This window comes from Macaca thibetana, chromosome 3 (assembly GCF_024542745.1).
Source record: "Macaca thibetana thibetana isolate TM-01 chromosome 3, ASM2454274v1, whole genome shotgun sequence".
NCBI lineage: Eukaryota > Metazoa > Chordata > Mammalia > Primates > Cercopithecidae > Macaca > Macaca thibetana.
In genome coordinates this window covers 97,401,920-97,415,527 of record NC_065580.1, presented here as the reverse complement: position 1 = coordinate 97,415,527, position 13,608 = coordinate 97,401,920, and the positions used below count along the sequence as shown (strand labels likewise).

Genomic DNA, 13,608 nt, shown 5'->3' with positions numbered 1-13,608 from the left:
AGAAGACCCAGTTTTCATCTCAGCCTCGTCTCATATTAGTCTTCTAGCCCCAAAAACATTGTAAAAGGAGGAGGTTTGGTGTTGTTTTGTAACAGCTTTGTTGAGATATAATTCACATACTATAAAATTAATCTTTTAAAAATGTACAATTGGCCGGGTGCGGTGGCTCATGCCTGTAATCCCAGCACTTTGGGAGGCTGAGGCAGGCGGATCACGAGGTCAGGAGATCGAGACCATCCTGGCTAACACAGTGAAACTCCGTCTCTACTAAAAAAATACAAAAAACTAGCCAGGTGTGGTGGTGGGTACCTGTAGTCCCAGCTACTCGGGAGGCTGAGGCAGGAGAATGGCATGAACCTGGAAGGCAGAGCTTGCAGTGAGCCGAGATTGTGCCACTGCACTCCAGCCTGGGCAACAGAGCAAGACTCCATCTCAAAAAAAAAAAAAATACAATTGGTGGTTTTTATTATATTCATAAAGTTGTACAAATGTTACTCTTTTCTGGTTTTAGAACATTTTTGTCACCCCAAAAAGAAATCTTGTACTTACTAGCACTCATTCCTCATTTTTCTTCCCCTCAGCCCCTGACACCCATTAATTTATTCCCTGTTTCTATGGATTTGCCTATTCTGGACATTTCATGTGAATGGACTCATATAAGCTGTGGTCTTTTGTGTCTGGCTTTTTTTGCTTGGCATACTGTTTCCAAGGTTCATCCATGTTGTGTTATTTGTAACAGTACTTTATTCCTTTTTATTGCACAATATCATTTTATCTACAGATACATCACATTTTGTTTCTCTACTTATCAGTGAATGGTCATTTACTTTTTTTTTCACTTTTTGGTCATAATGAATAATGCTGCTGTGTGCATTTGCAGACAAGTTTTGCATGGACATATGTTTTCATTTCTCTTTTTTTTTTTTTTTTTTTTTTTGAGATGGAGTCTCACTCTGTTGCCCAGGCTGGAGTGCAGTGGCGCAATCTCAGCTCACTGCAACCTCCACCTTCCAGGTTCAAGTGATTCTCTGCCTCAGCCTCCCAAGTTGCTGGGATTACAGGCACCCGCCACCATGCCCAGCTAATTTTTTTGGTATTTTTAGTAGAGACAGGGTTTCACCATCTTGGCCAGGCTTGTCTTGAACTCCTGACCTTGTGATCCACCCGCCTCAGCCTCCCAAAGTGCTGGGATTATAGGCATGAGCCACCGTGCCTGGCCTCATTTCTGTTGAGTAAATACCTAGGAGTGGATTTGCTGGGTCATGTGGTAACTCTATGTTTAACATGTTGAGGAACTGCCAAGCCATTTTCTAAAGTGGCTTCACTATTTTACATTCCCTCTAACAATGTATGAGGGTTTCAATATGTTTACTTCCTCATCAACACTTGTTATTGGTCTTTTTAGATTATAGCCATCCTAGAGGGTGTAAAGTGGTGTCTCCTTTGGTCTTGATTTGCATTTCCCTGATAGTTAATATATAATAGTTGATTGTCTTTTCATCTATGTATTGGCCATCTGGAGAAATAAAAGAGACAAGGTTTATTTTCAGTGTTCTTCAACTTTTAGGGACTACCCCGTAAAGGTATTATAATCCCTCTAAAGTCTTGTTTTATCAAGGTGTATTTTAGGCAGGTCCAGCTGAGAGCTTTGCATCCTGAGGCCTCACCTGCATGGGTCAATAGGAAAAAGGAAAGAAGGTGGAAACAGGAGGCCTGAAGTGAAGAGGTGCCTAACAGCTCACATTTGTCATTTGAAGAGGTAAGGCGCCTATGAATGGGCTTAGGTTAATGTCAGTATCCAAGGGGTTTAATCTGATGTTTAGGACACAGTAGCAGAAACCTCTAGTGAGGAACGGTTATCCTCAGGGCATCAGCCTGATACGGTAGCAGGAGACACAGAAGGAGAAGAGACCATGAACATACAATAAGCTCATCCCTCTTCTGCTCAAGGAACCCAAGTAATTACAAAACTTCAGCATATGTTTTGCATTACACATGTGGCTCTGTCAAAAATGATGGAGTGGTATCACTTTATGTGTCTTTGAACTAAATGAGAGAGAGAGATGAGAAGTAAGTAGGGGAGAGACCGTATTTGATTTTATCTTTCTGCTTAACTTGTGTTTTCAATTTATAAACCAATTGGATACAAAATACTTATTACAGAACATGATTGTTTCCTTTTATACTAGAGGAGTTGATCAACAGAGTGGTTTCTTGTGGTTATTAGAATCTTTGTTCAAATAAAGCCAAGTAAGAAAAATGGGTTGGGCCTCATCTGTCAGAGGGCAGAGGTAAGAAATAAGTAGACAAAGCACAGTATCAGAATGCATTTGACTGCAAGAAATAGAAAAGTCATCTGTACAGGCCTAAACAAACGAGCTTCATATTTCTTACATAATAAGAAGTCTGGAGGTAGGCAGTTGCCTGAGTCAGTTCAGTAATCTAATGATTTCAGGGCCAGCTTCTTTGTCATTTTCCTGGCCAGAATATAGCTACTGTGGCTCCAGTCACCATGTCTGTGTTCAGAACAAGAAGGAAGATAGGTGGAGACATTCTACTTGTGGAGTCTTATCTTTTTATTAGGAAGAGAGCCTTCCCTAGTGGACTTTCCCTTTGTCTCCTTGGCCAGGATTCAGTCATGTGCCCACTCATTGGCGAATCCCTCAGGAAAGAAAAGGAAATTACTATGACTGATTTATACCAATTTCAGCTCATTCCTTGTTGTTGAGGTAGGGGTCTACCCTTCCTGAAATCAAGGGATCTCTGCCAAAAACCTGAATACAAATTGGAGTTTTATTACCAGGGAAGAAGAGAGAAACATTCCTGTTTAGACTAGGCACAGTGTGGCTTATGTGCCAATGGATCAAAAAGTGGCTGCACACCCAGATTCAGGGTGGGGAGACTCCTGAAAACTTAGTACAAGAAGATTCACAGAACTCTGCACATTAAACTAGAAGGTTGTGCCTGGCTAATCTTGCACTCCAGTGTCTCCATTGCAGAGTCTTATGTGGTTCTTTCTCACTGCAAACTAAAGATGAAGGATTCTTTTGGGAGGCTGAGGTGGGCAGATCACTTGAGGCCAGGAGTTCGAGAGCAGCCTGGCCAACATGGTGAAACTCCGTCACTACTAAAAATACAAAAATTAGCAGGGCATGGTGGCAGGTGCCTGTAATCCCAGCTGAGGCAGAAGAATCGTTCTAATCCCGTAGTCCTAGCTGAGGCAGAAGAATCACTTGAACCCGGGAGGTAGAGGTTGCAGTGAGCTGAGATCATGCCACTGCACTCCAGCCTGGGTGACAGAGGCAAGACTCCATCTCAAAAAACAAAATAATAAAAAAAAGGATTATTCAGCCAGTGCATAGCCCACTGCCGTGGGTGGTCTCCTATGCTTTTTCTTTTTCTTAAAATTTGTATTATTTTAATTATTTTTATGTACAGAAAACTCAACAGCGTGCATTTAACCCAGTTTGGTGCAAGTTCTTTAGCCTTTGCCTTTTCAAGCTTGGCAATGTGAGCCACAGATTTGGGACCCAGGACATTGCCTCCCCAGTGATGGCAGATCTCATCGTATCTGTTGTTGTAATTGGTCCTGATAGCTTCCACCAGCTTAGCCAAAGCTCCTTTGTCTTCCGAGTTCACCTGTGTGAAGGCCACAGTGGTCCAGGTCTTCCTGTGGACTATATGTCCCAGTCTTGCCTGCCTCTTGATAATGCAGGGGAAGAGATCCCCATTTTATGACACCAGGGAGGCAAGAAGACAACCAGCTTGATGGGATCCACATCATGTGAAGTCACCTCCAGTTGAGCCTTCTTGTTCTCCACCAAGGTGGCGACGGTGTTAACTCCTGCTTGAAGGACAAGTGGTCTCCTAGTGGGGATGTCTTCTTTGCTGGAAGCTTTCTTCTCAGCCCAGACCAACAGCCTCTGCTTCTTCACTTGCTTTGTCTTTCTCTTTTATGGTCTGTAGTTGTGGGCCAGCTTAAGCGACTGAGTAGCTGTTTGGCGGTGCAGGGCCTGGGTGAACTGGTTAATTGCAGGAGGCACTTTCAGCCGCTTATAGAGGATGACTGCTGCTGCAACCTGATATAGTGGGACCATTTCATGAAGCAAGTGAGGTCTCTTTTGGGCTGGATGTCCTGTCCAATGCCAAAATTCTTAGGCCTTTTCTCAAACAGAGGATTCACCACTTTCTTAACCTCCTGCTGCTTCACGACAGCAGGGGCCAGAGCCACCTTCTTCCCCTTAGCCTTCTTTCTTTTCGATATTTTGGGCACTCCTGCCCTTTTTCATTTTCTCTCAGCTGGCAGAACCTCTTAAGGACCTAAGAAAAAAATAGGTAACATCTTTTGGGCTCTTACTGTGTACTGGGCACTGTGCTGAGCACTTGGATACTATTAGTTTTATCCTTATTTTATACTGGAGAAACTGTAAGTTAACTTTCTTAGCCTGGGGCCACAATCACTCAGGAACTGTGGACTTCTCTGTTTCCCTGGTTAGGAGCTACCAGTCTACTATTTGGTTCTTCCATTTCCAATAAGCTCAGTTTCTGCATCCCTATCACTTTATAGTGTTTCTCAGAGTATTCTGGAAAGGCTACCATGTAAGTATAAGCTGACTAGTCATACTATTAAGTGGCAAGGCCAATTCTTGACTTTCAGAGTCTGTGCTCTGAAAAACTGTGTTTAGCTATCTAATGTCTCCAAAGAGAAGGCTAATAAAATGGAGATTGAGAGGGCTAATCTAAATATCTAGCACATGGTGTTAAACCTTACAGACTGCAATAGACAGCAAATGTATATTTAACAAGGGCTTTCTGAAGATATAATACCTGAAATTTAATGCTAATAGGAGAGTTTTCATATTTTGAGGAATTTTTGTGGGGCAGCTCTCTGGAGGACAAGCACACAGCTTGTCCAATAAAAGCCTTTCTGGCGACTTCCTTCAATATAAGCCACATTAGCTCTCAAAGAAATGATAATATAGGTGATTATTCATTTTTCAAACATCTCCTTGAACTTATCAGAACTGTGCCTTTACAGAGCAATAGGAATGGGAATCTCATGTTAGATGGAAACCCTGTTTCTTACAGGTGATGTAAAATGAAACACACCTATTTGAGCATCATTTTTTTAAAAACCTTATTTTGTTTCTTGGATGTTTCTGTTGAAGCTGAAAAGCATTTTCTGAGCAGTAAGTGACCTTGACAAAAACTGGCTTTGTTCTGCAGATATTTTAAAGTTATAATGGTGTGCAGATGGACACACCTGGTTAATACTGTTTTCACACCCAATTCTCTGCTGTTTATTTTAACATGCGTAACTTGCTTGCATTAACTTGTGCTGACTCTGACAGTGGAGCATTCTGCAGTGATTTTTTTATGGCAGCCTTCATACAAAAGTACTTTATGGTATGGTTTGAGCCAAGTTAGTATACTAAAAACTAAAAGGACTGTTATTTTTTCAAGATTGAACTGGAAGAAGACTCCAGGGCACTGCCCTTCCAATGCCAAGCAGTAAACCCATCTACACTCTGTCATCATTATATGTAAACATCATTTAATGAGTGCTTTCATGGAAAATCATGTAAAGAATATGGAAGAATTCTTTTTTCCTCTTATGTTTTCACAGAATGTAAGTGCATAGGAGGTTTTGCCAGCTCAAATATGGTCTTGTTTTTGCCAGTTTATTGATTTAGAAATGAAAGAATAACCTGGTTTGAGGTGTGGATTTCTAAGCATTTGATCTGTTATTGAAATACCATTCTTATTTCATGATGTTCAAGTACTTTGACAGCTTCTTGTTAATGAGGGTACTGGAATGAGGTGGGGTGGGGATCAGGACTAAGCAGCATATCAGAGTGTATATTTGCCCTTTCTATGCAATCTCAAAGTAGACCCTTGTTCTCAGATTAATTTTCTTTATAGAGGGGGAAGTACATTTTAATTTCCCACAATATAGTTAAAGAACTTCTGTTTCATATGCAAAGTATAGCATAGAACTTAAAATAAAAATTTCCATTTGTATGCTTATGCATCGAAGTATGCAAAGACTGCTTCAATAGCTAACAGAACTAACAATAAATGCCTTTTTCAAAGGGTTACCCATTGGAGCTAGGCTATTAAAAGAATTGTGTTTTACTGCCAAGTATCTGAGCTTGCCTAAACATGCTACACTAGCTGTGAATAATTTTAGTAATAATGATGTATAGCAGAAAATCGTAATATATATAAGGAGCTTTAAGAAACCTTTTCCTCAAAATGCTCTCTAATGTAATACATTGGCCTACAGCATAGCCAATGTTATCAGAAAGGTAACAAAAGAAGAGAGGCAATGTATATTCTTTCACAGGAAGCTAGCCACTCAAAGAGTAAAATAGGCTCATGTTTTAATGTTGATGATTGCTGTTTAGGATGTTTACTTCTGGAGAGAATCTTCAGATTGTCTCTGGTACAAGAACAGAGATCCATAAACTGGTAGCATTTAAATCACAGGTTAAAACGCCTTCATTCTCTGAAAATGTTCTAAAATTGGATTGCAGTAATAGTTGTACAATTCCTGTCCCACTATGTACAGAAAGAACATTTAAATCAGCCATTCAAAAAAAAAAATGAAATGAAAAATTGCAATCTTGAAAATTCTCTCAGTATCATGAGACATACTATGAACCAATATCTGCCTCTTTTTCATGTCCAACAATTTCTTTGTGGGAATCTAAATGAGAGAAAAGAGCATGTTGGTACCAGACACCATGAAAGATAATTATTGGGCTATTTTGAATGCTCTTACTTAGCTCTGTTTATAACATTTGAGGCATTATCCAATAAAAATAAATACCCCACACTTAGCAAAATACAGATTGGATATATTGGAAAGATTATCCCTTATTTAGTGCTAGGAGATGTGTGGATGGTATATTCCTCCTCTCTTCTTAAAGTCATTTCCCTCTGCTTTGTTCAGTCCAACCTCTGCCCAAGTCCCATTCCCCTAACCCCTGCTGGTGTCCATGCTTTCCCTCTCTTTTTGGCCCTCTCTCTTCAGGCCAGTTTTCTCTCTAACCCTCAAGATGCCAAATATTCTTTGCTGCCTTCTCCTAGCTTGAACTCGTTGCTGGGGAGTTCTCCCCATGGTAAAAATAAGGACATTTCACTCTTCAGGGCCACAATATTTCTATTTTATGAGAGGCTAACTATAAGTTTGGTGTGATATAGTTTTTGAACCTGCTCCCAACGTTGATCTTTACCATGAATAACTTCTTTTGAACATGTGTGACAACTTGATTCTCAAAACAACAACCCTGAGAAGTGGTTGTGATTATTATTCTCATTTAGCCCTGGGGAAACTGAGATCTAGATATATCATATAACTTTCCCAAGGCCACACAAACTAAGACATAACCAAGATCCAAGCCAAAAGGTTTGATACAGAACCCATTCTCCAAACTATTACTCTATGCTACCTCTTTATAATAACATTTGTGGACTCCCTACTATGGGCTGTCATTGTACTAAGTAACTTAATACGATCTCTCATTTAGTTGTTAAAACTGCCCTATAATATTGTCAATATTTTTGGTCAGTTTTTTTTTTTCCTGTAAAATGAGGCTAAAATACTAGTAACCCCATGTAGCCTCAGGACTTCATCATGTCTGTATTATAACACGTTATATTTAATAACATTGTATTCCTCAACTAGAAAGTAAGCTCACTGAGAATCTGTCTTACTCACCTTTGCATTCCAAGTACAAAGTATGCTGTCTGGCACCTAGTAGGCATTCATAAAATATTTGAGGAATGAATACATGCTTCCTTCATATGGTAAATGAGACAGTGTATGATAGTGCCATCCAAATTTCATTGTTATGTAAATGTGATATATGATTAATAATAATCACCCATCTAACTATGCTTAATAGGAAGTAAGATCTCTCCTTTACTGGGTGAGATGTGCATTTTTACAGTGGTTTCTTGAATTGCTGCCCTTGCCTGTGCTTCCCAACCAAAGGTAGACTGTTTTCTGAATATTTCCAGGGAAAGAGAAAACCACCATCTTTTGAAGTTCTATACCCTATTTAAAAAAATCTAACCCTAATCTAAAAATTAGATTATCTCTAATTTTATTTTTAAAAATTTTAAGCCTCCCAATTACAAATGCCAGTAATGTGTTGTCTTTATCTACAGAATAAGCATGATGAATAAGGCGCAAATGTATTGTAGAGAGCTGGAAGAGCCTCAGACACCAGGCAAGTAAATCAAAACAAAGTATTGTTAATGATTACCCTGGATACTTTAAGAAGAATGTAGAAGATCAATAGATCTACAGAACATTAATCCTTCTAGAAAATGTGATCATCCTAGATTTTATTTGTTTAAGATTGATACAATTGAGTTATATTTTTGTGAGTCTAATGGAGGAGAATCACGTCATATCTCAGGAAAGCAATCCTCTCAGCTGTGCTGGCCAAGTTTCCTCTAATTCTTTCAACCAATGAAGTAGTTGATATATTCTTGTAAACTTTCTGGGGGCAGTTTGTCCATTATTGGGCCTGAACTTGAACAGTTGGAGAAAGAAAGAAAAAATAAACAACTCCTCTTATATCAAAATAATATAACTGAGTCTTGTTTTAATAAAATCCTAGAGCACATCCTAGAGTCACCTAGCCAGTAACAGGTACTCAATAAATGCTCTTCTGGTAAATTGATGAAAATCTAAATATGTGAAAAAGATCAATAAAAATGTGATCATTTACACTCCCAAAAGACTTATCTGCTCATTTGGCTTAGAATGCTGACTTTAAATGTGGATCTTTTCACTAGTACTAAGGAATAAGAATGTGAGCTTTTTCTTTTGAAGTTACTTAGTCCTTTTCCCCATCTACAAGGTTATACCTATCACCTCAGCAGCTTATGACTTTACCTATCGTGTACATGAAGAGAGGGCTTCTAGTTCCTGAATTTTCGTAAGTACCAATACCTAATTTAAAAAAATAAAAATCTGCTGGACCACCATGACATATAGATTTAAAATGTGCTTTAATGTATTATGACTTAGCATACGTAGCTTTCCCTCCAACATCTGTATCTTGATTTGTAGTCTAATAAACCTTCCTGCTGCAGATGGCATGTGCATAGTTGTTCTGAGGTGTAATACATCAACGTAGCATTTCTAAACAGAGAGCAATAATGTATTCAATTAGGGGAGGAAATAAAACATCGAGCCTTTTCTTATAATAAATCTTTTACTAAGCTTCCCACATCACATGTTTGCTGAGGAAATAATACATGTCATTCAGATTAAGGGTTATTGTAGACTGCTGAGGGAAACATGAAATTCTGGAGGTTTCAGCAGTCCTGTGAAACCCTGAAACATGGAAAGTGTACAAATTAGAAAAGGATGTAATATGTGACTAATGATACCTCTTGGGATACCTTTGGAAATGATATTTACTGTTACGATCACTAGATTCATTTAAGCTACAGGAGTTGAAAAGCAATACCCTAGTAAGTGAAAAACACCTCTGAGTTCATTAGATGTGGTTGTAATTTAAGCTCTAAAGGCTTTTTTCCTTGCTGTCATTCTTTATATTTCTGGAAATGTGGTACTTGAACTCCTAATAAAAGTAGTCTACATCATGATCATATAATCTGCAGTTCCTGGAAAGCACATTTACACCTCCACATCTGTAGCTAAAGCTGAGACTGAACAGAAACTTAATTCACCCCAGATGTCACCCACTAGAAAGTTCTGGAGTAGGGCTGCCGTTCTTAGAATTTTCTATCCACTGATTATGTCTCAAGCAATGGTTTAAATATTCAACCCAGAGTCTCCAAGCTCAAATGTTGTAAACTGTTTACTGTTTCCATATACTATGCCAAGTGCAAAATTAAATGAATCCCACAAAGTTAATCCCCAATCCCGTTCCTTCATTTGTGGAAGGAAATAATGGCTATTTTGACATTATTTAGACAGATAATTCCAAGTCCTTTTGTCATAAGCATCTGAAAAAGAAATTTTGTTCTTCTGGCTTGGTAAGATATCAGTTCATACTGCTTTTAAAAAGATTACACGACAATTTCTTTGGGAAAAAAAAAAAGTATATGTATATGATTTGGGCTGCTGATCACCAGAATAGCATGTGATGGATCAACATAATTAGACAGTCAATTTCTGTCTAATGATATTCTTAATCAGAAATTAGATTCTTCCTTCTTTAGCTTTGAATTCTTCTATTCCTAGTTGGTATGCAATCAGTGTTCCCATCCCCAGGTGATATGCCTGATTGGAGGGGCTTTAACGGACAAAATAAGATCAGCGCATAAACCATAGGCTTCTCCACAGTGAGCAGAAATCAAGTAGGGTACACCTTCATTCCCACTCTAACCTATTTACAGTTTTTAGTTTTGCCTCTTAAATTCATTCATGTATTTCTTGGTGTCTTGCTTAGAGTCACCTTTTTGACACATGAGTCCTGCCAGATGTGTGGGTTAGTGAGTCTATACAATTTCTCAGGCCTTGCTGATGCTGCAGCTTCTTAGTTGTAGTTCCAGGAAGGCTGCTGCAAGCACATTGCACCTTATGAATACTGGAGCTTTCTCTAGAGGGAAACCATTTGTTGCTATGTCAGGTCAGATACAGAAGCCAGATTATCTAGGCTTAGTTGGTATAACTACTGATAAAAATTACCACTTATTAAGAATATCCTCAGGATTTATTAAGGGAACAATGTAAAAATGGCCATGTGAAAATAGTTTTCCATTTTTGCAAAATTCCTGTTAAAGACATTGTTCATTGTGTATTTAATAATAAATCTGAGGCCAGGCGCAGTGGCTCATGCCTGTAATCCCAGCACTTTGGGAGGCCGAGGCAGGTGGATCACGAGGTCAGGAGTTCAAGACCAGCCTGGCCAAGATGGTGAAACCTCATCTCTACTAAAAATACAAAAATTAGCTGGGTGTGGTGGCAGGAGCCTGTAATCCCAGCTACTCAGGAGGCTGAGGCAGGAGAATGGCGTGAACCCAGGAGGTGGAGCTTGCAGTGAGCAGAGATCATGCCACTGCACTCCAGCCTGGGCGACAGAGCAAGACTCCATCTCAAAAAAAATTAAAAAGAATAAAATAAATCCAAGATTCATCCACCTGACAAATTCCTCTCAAAATACATCTCCTAAAAACCTGATGTGTATTTCTCTGTTAAACATTGAGATCTATGAAACCCATTGAATTCTCCCTTCTGGATTGACTAAAAGTTAGAGCTGAACTTCATGCTTAATGGTACTAATAATTTTATTCCAGTTTCCTGATATACATTTTCTTTCTCCTTCCTCTGTGGTGGTCTGTGGAATGGTATTGGTGGTCTCTGAATGCCTGAGTTTGTATACAAAAGTGTGTATTATGTGTTTTGTTTGTGTGTATATACTTACTTGCATTTTCTGGGGAAAGAGCACAAAGTTTTCATCAGATTCTCAAAGGGATGAATTACCTCCCCAAATTTAAGGACTTTAATATTATCTGATGTTTTATATCTCTGATCTCACCTTTAACTGTTCTGTCTTTATAACAATTATGTTTGCATTATAAACAACCTAAATCCTTTTTCTTTTTTTTTTTGAGACGGAGTCTTGCTCTGTCGCCCAGGCTGGAGTGCAGTGGCGCGATCTCGGCTCATTGCAAGCTCAGTCTCCCGGGTTCACACCATTCTCCTGCCTCAGCCTCCCTAGTAGCTGTGACTACAGGCGCCCGCCACCACGCCTGGCTAATTTTTTGTATTTTTAGTAGAGATGGGGTTTTGCCGTGTTAGCCAGGATGGTCTCGATCTCCTGACCTTGTGATCCAACTGTCTTGGCTTCCCAAAGTGCTGGGATTACAGGCATGAGCCTCAACGCCCAGCCCCTAAATCCTTTTTCATGGAGAGAGAGGGAAGGAAAAGCTAGGTGGCAGTAAAAATTATACAAATACAAACACAACAGCATATTTTGTTGTCAAGTACTCAGTATGTTAGTAGGTATGATTCTGGGGGGCTTTCTCCCCACTAGAAATAGTGGACTACATCTGTATGGCATACATCTATATGAAAATATAATCTGATGTCTTTTAATTTTTTTTCCCGTCTTAAAAAAATCTAGACAGGTCTATCTAAAAGGTCTCTTATATGAAGCATCTCCTAAACACTATAGGGAGATTATATACATAGAAAATTCCTTTACCATGTGACATTGATATATACATATTGACTTGGGAAGGAAAAACGCCACTGTGTTGTACTTTTTTTATCTTTTTTTTTTTTTGAGACCGAGTCTCACTCTGTTGCCCAGGCTGGACTGCAGTAGCGCCATCTCCGCTTACTGCAACCTCTGCCTCCCGAATTCAAGCGATTCTCCCACTTCAGTCTCTCAAGTAGCTGGGATTACAGGCGCCCACCACCACCCCTGGCAAATTTTTGTATTTTTAGTAGAGTCGGGGTTTCAGCATGTTGACCAGGTTGATCTCGAACTCTTGACTTCAGGCGATCTGCCTGCCTCAGCCTCCCAAAGTGCTGGCATTACAGGCGTGAGCCACCATGCCCGGCCTGTGTTGTACATATTAATGTGAGATTTTAAAGACAACCCCACAGGACTTGGCTTGCTAATTTGGAAACTAGATAAGTCCAATAAAGTGAAAACTTGTTCAGAGAAAAAGCCTTGATGAGAAAAGATCTCAGGAAATCAAATAGTAACACCATACCATTGGAGGAGCAGATATATTGCCCCCTAGAATAAAATATCTTCTATCTTGATTTTTCAAAATATTTTTTTATGAACATATTGTGAATTACACAGGACACCAACCCTGCTGCTTTGGGAGCAAAAAGACAGAGCTGACAGATGTAGTTATTTGCCAGGAACAACCATGTGAATTTATAAATATTTTACAAGTGCAGCTTTCAGAAAAGTGACTTTTACTGCCATATTAATGCAACTTGCAAATTTATAGTCTGGGCATTTGTGGGTTATGAATGTCCAGTATTCGAAGCTAGTGCCAGGAACGTAGTTTATGTTTTGAAATTCTTTTTTTCTCTGATCACAGACTTCTTGGCTGTTAAGATCTGCATAATAATTCAGCTGCACATGAGGTGCAAGGCTACATAATACATCAGTTTCCACTCCCAATGGCTAGACTCATAAATACACTCATTACAACACACTTCATGTGACAGAATGACATACAAAGCATAAAAATATCTCTATAGAGTAGAGAATTAGTGGTAGTAGAAGCAACAGTAGCATGATTCCATGCCTCTGGCCAGACCCATAATATGTGACCTAATATTATAATTATATGTCATTAAAGAAAATTAGAATCATATGTTTTTAGAAATAATATCTTAGTATATATTAGATCAACACACTCATGAATGTTGTCATATGTATTGAAGGCTACACTACTGAAAATACTTTAATCTTTCAGCAGGGAGATTATGGAGGAAGAAGCACCACTGCAACTCTTTCCTTGTAAGTTTCTAAGTTGCCTTTCCACCGATTGTGCCCAAAGTAAAAGAGTCTTTCTAGCATTCCAGGCTCTGGAGAAAGAGGAGCAGATTTATCTGGGCTTGAGCAAAAAACAGCCTGGGGTGAAATC

General features: G+C 39.2%; 1 pseudogene; it reads right to left on the bottom strand.

Annotated features, from left to right (window-relative positions):
• Positions 1-1,625: 1,625 nt before the first annotated feature.
• LOC126950867 (60S ribosomal protein L7a-like) lies at positions 1,626-4,599 on the bottom strand (annotated as a pseudogene).
• Positions 4,600-13,608: the final 9,009 nt, after the last annotated feature.